This window comes from Cornus florida, unplaced genomic scaffold (genome assembly GCF_030987335.1).
Source record: "Cornus florida cultivar Cherokee Brave unplaced genomic scaffold, ASM3098733v1 CherokeeBrave_3.0.0_Hap2_Chr07, whole genome shotgun sequence".
Lineage (NCBI taxonomy): Eukaryota > Viridiplantae > Streptophyta > Magnoliopsida > Cornales > Cornaceae > Cornus > Cornus florida.
This window is the reverse complement of record NW_026775577.1, coordinates 9,970,139-9,975,930: the sequence shown is the minus strand read 5'-3', so window position 1 is coordinate 9,975,930 and position 5,792 is coordinate 9,970,139. Positions and strand designations below refer to the sequence as shown.

Here is a 5,792-nt window from a genome sequence, read left to right as displayed (position 1 = left end):
ACATTGATGGCAATTAAAGATTACAGATTATCAGCATCACACACACAATCACACCATATAGATAAACAGTAGTTCGCTGGTAGCTAATATGAATTTCACAATAAGACTTGTTCCTAAGATCAAGAGCTCTTATGTTTTCACCCTCCTCCTGGTGCTTTTCCTTGCTCTCTCTTCAGGTAAATACACATTCATATCTATATGTACCCACACAATATAAATACATATATACATTCATATATTATTCATAGCATGTATGTGATTCTATTTTATATTATCTGGTTTAATGTACGAAAACAGGTACCATGCAAGAAAGTGAACCTCATTGTAAGTCCAAGCCTTTCAATCTTTTGGTTTGCAACAAATTGGCCTGCGTTCAGTCTTGCATTGATAAAAGAACTGGGTTCATGAATGGTAGATGTCTCGATGAACATACATGTTGTGAAATCGAAATGAAAAACTGAAGTTGATTTGTATCTTCATGAATAAATAAATATGATTTTAGTGTGTTTGGAATAGAACTATTTACCGTGACATTTACTTTCACCTGGTTTAATATGGCATGCCTAAAAATAACGGATTGGCAAACTAATAAAAGGCTGATCTTTCTCGAAAATAAATTCACATTATCGGAACCAAATCAGAGAACCAACAATGAGACATGATGGAGACGTTGAATTGATATGTCCAAGGATTATACTGGATTTTATTTATTTTTGCCAGAAAACCATACAGAGTATTTTCATGTAAAGAATTTTTCATTAATTTGACAAACATTTTTTTATTTTTTATTTTTTTTTTTAAAAAAAAAAAAAAAACGGAAGAAACTGAATATTAAGGAAAAGGAAGACTACAATCAGGAAGTAGAGCGGTTAACAACCACTGGGGCCAAACCCTCCACTCAAAATCACAACACTCGGCTTCAAAAGCCTTTTTACCTAGCTTTTGAGCAACAATATTACCTCCACGAGGCACCCAAGCCAAAGAGGCACCTTTACATGCTTTAAGAAGAGAGACAATATCCTGAAAAATCACACAAAGAGCAGCCGCAAAGGGTTGAAGACTCATAACGGGCTGACAATCACCCTCCACCACGACATTCTGATATCCCCATAGCTGGAGAAGAGAGACATTTGCGAAGAATGAGAGCTTCAGCAATAGATGCGTCACCAACGTGAGAGAAAAAACCGAAGCCACTCGGATAGGATGACCAGCATGATTCCGCAATATCATACCACCCCTCATAGCTTTCTAGAAGAATCAAAAGCTGCATCAAAATTGAGTTAAGACAACCCAAAGCCGGAACACACCATCTTGAAGGAACAGAAACAACCGTAGGGGAAGGAAGAGAAAGCAAACTGGATTGACGCTGAATTTCCTGAAATTCAAGAAAGTCCCTATGAGCCTTCTGGGCTGCCTCAAATGGATCCCAATGGCGGCGAGCAAAGATCAGGTCGTTTCGACATTTCCAAATGGTCCAGCAAATGAAAGAGGCAAGACTTAAACTCTCCATTGAATTAGCAGAAGATTGCAAGCGCTCTATAAGATCCACCCATTGTTTTGGCCAAAAGGAGGAAGACACCCCTTGAAAGTCAAAACGTAGAGGACTTAGCAACCAAACCAAATAAGCAAAAGGGCAGGAACAAAGGAGATGATCCATCGTTTCCACAGCCGCTTCACGAAAAGGACAACAAGAAATCTCTGAAACCCCGCGACGTGAAAGTAAAGAATTCACCGAGATATGATTATGCAAACTCTACCAAAGGAAAAGCTGAATCTTTCGATGTGTGGGAATAGACCATAAAAGACGCCACATACCAGGCTTAGTGATGAGCGCTAAAAAGTGCGTATTTAAACCCCCTTAGGCTTAAGCATTCTAGTACCTTTATCTATCTTACTTTACCGTTTTAGATTGATTTTGTAATATTTCGATTTTTAGGCACTTACCCCGAAAATAAGCAAAGTGGAGAAAGAAAGAAAGAAAGAAAGAAAGAAATGAGCAAAGTGGAGAAAGAAAGAAGCAAATGAAGCCAAAGGTGGGAAGCAGCAAAGTTCGATCGATCCAACTTCAAGGTTCGATCGATCGAACAATGATCGATCTCAGTACTTCAAGATAGATCTAAACCTTGACCCAAAGCAAAAAGTCCAAAGTTCGATCGATCCAACACCACCTTTCGATCGATCGAACACTTTTGTCTTTATTGAAATGATTGATCTTATGCACAGCTGTACCACCCACTAACCACATTTGTCCTTTTCCCAAAAATATCTCTCAAAATATCTCGGATTTGTCTTTTCCCAAAAAGCTTAACCAGTTGGATCGATCCAGCCTCAGTTCAATGGATCTCAGCAAGTTCGATCAATCCAAGTCCAAGGTTCGATCGATCGAACTTCCTTAGTGCGAAAAAGTTAAAAAGCCAGCTTGTTCAATCCGTCCTCAATTCAATCATTAGAGAATATTCTTTGCACGACCCTAGCTCATTTGGTGTGTCACTTGACCTACCTATAAAAGGAATATGATGCACTTTTTGAGAGAGAGACAATAGATAATTCTAGGGATTGTTCTCAAAGGAGGCAAGCTTAGAGGAGGAGGAGGCTAAAGACACCATTTGAGTTCTTCATCAACAAAGAGCAGATTACTTCCATGGAGTTAGCCCTTGAGGGTTGGAGCAACATCACCATGAGTGGCTAGACATCCTCTTGGGGCTAGAGTTAGCCCCAAGCATGCTTTCTATATCTTAATCTTGTGTATTATTGAGGGATTAGTGTTATAATTAATGTTTTGACACTTGGATATATATATAGATCTTGTTTATTCAATGATTTATGTGGTTTAATGCTTCCAATTGATCATTTTATTATTTTAATATGTCTATGTATGCTAGAATAGATGTTCATGTGCTTGTCTCTAGATTTTGTGTTATTGATGCATGTCTATGTGTATTGATACTATAGATTTAGAGATTGTCAAAACATAGTGCTTAAAAAAATGCTCTTGTGATTTTCTTGATGGTTCATACTTATTCCTTGATGGATTGTGCCTCTCCCCTTGTTTATTTTCATACTAGTAGTGTAGATGTAGTGTAGTTATAGTCTAGTGTTAAATAGGAGGACAATTCATGCTTGTTGTTTGATGATCCAAGCTTTTGAATACAAGTAGCATATGTCTCTAACTTTGTGTTGTATTTGGATTGTGAGCTTAATGAAAGGATTAATGACTTGTTTTGATCTATTGTGTCTTTCACATGTTGTTTAGACAATATATGCTTCATTACTTAGATATATTCTGCCTTTCACGTGATGTTTAGACAATACATGTTTAACTAGTCATCCTTGCTTGTTGAATCAATCAAACACACACATACTAATATTGCAACACACCATTTGCCCTTATTAGTCACTTGTCAACAGTATAGAAATGCATTGCTTGGTGGTGATCTCTAAATCCCAAGACTCTTCTCTCTCTTACTTACTCTTAGTTGCATTCTTTTGTTATTATTTAATTCAATTTAGTTGCTCTCTAATCAACCAATCAACCAATTGTTTGATCACTCGACCTACTAGCCCTAATAGCGATTCCATAACCTTGTCTGACCCTCACAATCCCTTGGGACGATCCCTACTCGCCCTAACTATATTTATAGTGAAAGGTAGTAGTGGCTTCTATAAATGTAAAACTCTTGGCCCTCGCCTTAAATATCATACTCTTTAAGCTTGGTGGTAGTGCGGCATACCGAACCATCAGTTTTTGGCGCCGTTGCCGGGGATTGATTTGATTTGGCAACGTCGGATTTGTGAAATCAATTAGGATTAGTACTCTTTTGATCATGTCTTTACTTTACTTTTATTTTTCTTTTTAGTTACTTATTGTGTTGTTGTTACTTGACTAGGTGCATTGTTGGAGAGGAAGTAAGTAAAGGAGCATTCAAGCTAAGCAAGCAAAAAAAAAGAGCTAAAAATTCTAAAAAATTTGCTAAGCTAAGCTTTAAATTTGAAGTTGAAGTGCTAAAGGACCTTTGTGAGACTTTCTTTACTCAATCCCTTAGTTAAATCGTCGGCCCGCGTGGAGGCTTGTTTTTAATTGTTCTTTGCATCATTGTTGTTAAAGCATGGGAGTATGAATTAAGTGTTTGTGGAAGAAGTCTAATTGCGTTGTTGTGAAGGCATAGTGTTTGTCATTCTTTGTGCTTGTTGTGTTTTGCATTATGCATGCATGGACGTCGTTCATTGAGACCCACTCTTGTCCCTTTAGATTTGCATCTTGAATCTGTAATTAGAAATCCTAGGGGAAGAGGAAGTTTAAATAGAACCAATCTATCAATGGATGACCATAATAATGATCATGTTGAGGACTTTGGTCACATAGACCAACAAGTTATTCTTTATCCTAATGTGCACAATAAGAACATACAAGTACCATTAGACATGCCTAGGCCATTCATTCACCAACCATCACAACAACAAGGCCAAGTTCCATATGGAATGCCAAGGCAAATGTATGCTCCACAACCTCCCATCATCAATCAAGGAATTCAAAACCAAGGTGTTCATATTGCCTTCAAGTAGCTAATCCACTTCTTGCTTTAAGAGACCATTATGTGCCTAATGAGTACAATGCACCTATATACATCCAATTGCTTCCATTTAGAGCACATCATAATGAAATTAAGCCACAAACCATTCAAATGCTTCCTAACTATCATGGACTTCCAAGTGAAGAACCTTACAAGCATTTGGATGAGTTTCTTGAAGTATGTTCCACCGTAAAATATACGGACATGCCGGAAGAGGTCTTAAGACTTAAACTTTTTCCATTCACCTTAAAAGACAAGGCAAAGTATTGGTTTAACAATCTTAGGCCTTTTTCAATCACTTCTTGGGCAGATATGTAATAAGAGTTTTTGAAGAAGTACTATCCGGTTTTTAAGACCAATGCCATGAGAACCTCAATTCGGGAATTTTCACATGAGGATGGAGAAATGTTTCATGAGGCATGGAACACTTCAATGAATTGCTTAGGAAATGTCCACATCATGACATGCCCAAATGACAATTAGTTCAATATTTCTTTGAGAGCTTATCGGACAACTATAAGGGTATGGTTGATGCTTCCATGGGTGGCTCATACATTGATAGGCATGAGGATGACGTGTGGCTTCTTTATGAGAGCATGAGTGAAAATTCTTTGCATAGAACACTATTATCTAAGAATGGTATAAATTGACAAGGTAGGAAGAGTGCTGGCTTACATCAAGTCGACCATTCAAATGAAATAGCCGCCGAAATGAAGTCTTTATCTCAAAGGTTTAATCAATTTTTGATTAACCAAAACTCGGCGAACCAAATATCTTCCTTCCCTAGCCATTCTCATCGTGCCTTAAATGAAACATGTATGACTTGTTCTAGTGTTCTTCATTCTACTTCTCATTGTCCTCACGGACAAGCGCAAAATGAACCTAATGAACAAGTCAATGCAGCTTTTGTGAACCAAGGGAACAATCCTTATGGTACTCACTATAATCCAAGTTGGAGGAATCATCCGAATTTCTGTTGGAAATACCAAGGAGAGGGCTCAAACCCTTCCCAAGGCGATTTTCAAGGGAAGTACATTCCACCTCCACTTCAAACCAAGGATCCCAAGGTTATAGACCTTATAACAAGGGAATCAATTTGCTAATTCTCATTTTCCCAACCAATCTTATTCCCAAGGAAATACTAGAAGTCCCGCTTTTGAAGAAAAAGTTTTGAATGCTTTGGGCACTTTAGAGGCCAACACACAATTGCTTCATTCTCAC

General features: G+C 37.8%; 1 pseudogene; it reads right to left on the bottom strand.

Annotated features, from left to right (window-relative positions):
• Positions 1 to 4,939: 4,939 nt before the first annotated feature.
• On the bottom strand, positions 4,940 to 5,037 carry LOC132268022 (small nucleolar RNA R71; annotated as a pseudogene).
• Between the last annotated feature and the right edge of the window lie 755 nt (positions 5,038 to 5,792).